This window comes from Cnephaeus nilssonii (genome assembly GCF_951640355.1).
Source record: "Cnephaeus nilssonii genome assembly, chromosome: 17".
Classification (NCBI taxonomy): Eukaryota; Metazoa; Chordata; class Mammalia; order Chiroptera; family Vespertilionidae; genus Cnephaeus; species Cnephaeus nilssonii.
Window position 1 is genome coordinate 2,447,805 of NC_137088.1, and position 1,418 is coordinate 2,449,222.

Consider the following 1,418-nt stretch of genomic DNA (forward strand, 5'->3'; position numbering starts at 1 on the left):
CAGGTCAGTTGAGGCTGTCATCAGGCCTCCTGTTTCACGGAACCCTGCTGGTTTGAAGGTCACCTTAGGAGGCTCCGTCAGCCTTAAAGGGCCCTCAATTCAATGTCTGCACACAGCGGGTCCCCGCTCATCAGGAACTGCTGCTCTGAAGAGCCTGGACCCGAAGCCCAGGCGTCCACGTGTGTCTGTGTGTTGAGGAAGGGGGGGGCAGGCAGGGGGGGCGTGGAGGGGCAGGTCGCTGGTCCCTAATCCCGAAGCCTGAGAGCAGCTCAGAGACACCTATGGGTAGGACAGGGGCCCCGGCGGCTGCGGTCCCGCGGGTGGCCTGTAGATGGCAGCAGAGGCACGCGTAGGGATCCTGTACCGAGTCGCACCTGCCTAGTCCAGGTGAGCCGCCCGTTTCTCGTCCCTCGGCCTCGGGGTTGGGGGTGCGGCGGGGGACACACGCAGGTGTGGAGCAGATTTGTCCAAGGAGAGAGCAACACCCCCTGCAGCTCTAGACAAGTTGCTTCTCCTGGGTGAAATAAGAGTTTAACGGCTTGTGATGGGAAAACTGGCTCAAAATAAGTAAGGAAGCCTAAGAACAGACCTACATGTGGAAGGGGAAACCACAAAGCTAATAGAGAATCTGTCACCGGGGTGTGGGAGGAGGAGAGTTTTTATTTTTCATTTATTTTAGCGAGGGAGGAAAGAAGAGAGAGAGAGAGAGAGAGAGAGAGAGAGAGAGAAACATGGGTGTGAGAGAGACACAATGATCAGCCGCTTCCTGCAAGCAAGGGCCTCCTCGGGGAACGAACCCGTAACCTCCGGTGCGCCGGACGAGACCCCAACCAACCGAGCCACACTGGCCAGAGCAGGAGGAGACGTTTTAAACACGACACTAAAAGCCCAAACTTTAAGGGGAAAATTAAATGGGAATTTAGGATTTCTGAGTTAATGATGTTGTCTCCCAAGGGAAAAAATAAACCAAAGGTATGAGCAGGGGGTGCACACAAGGAGAGAGATGCCAGTGCCAGAGAGACGCGAATCACAACGAAATGCTCTCTCACGCAGCAGGTGGGCAAAAATCAAGATTTTAGATTGGGCACCACTAAGGAAGTCTCACGTTTACAAGCCATGTGGGAGGCCGCCTGAAGAGAAAAAGACCCGACCCAAGTGGAGGAACAAGACTTCCTAGATCGCTCGTAAAATCAGGGGCTCGCCCAGCCCACGCGGGACCCCGTTTCGCGCCCGGGGTCTCCCCGCGAGGTGCGGGGAGCCGGGGAGGTTGCCGCCCCTCGGGAAGCCACGCCCCCGTTTATGCAAATCACAGCCAGGGGTGGGGCCTGCCTAGGGCTCCCGCCCCGCCCCGTCCTGCCTGGGAACGCCTGGCCCTTTAAGGCTGACCAAGCCCGGCTTCCAGTTGTAGACGCGCGGGG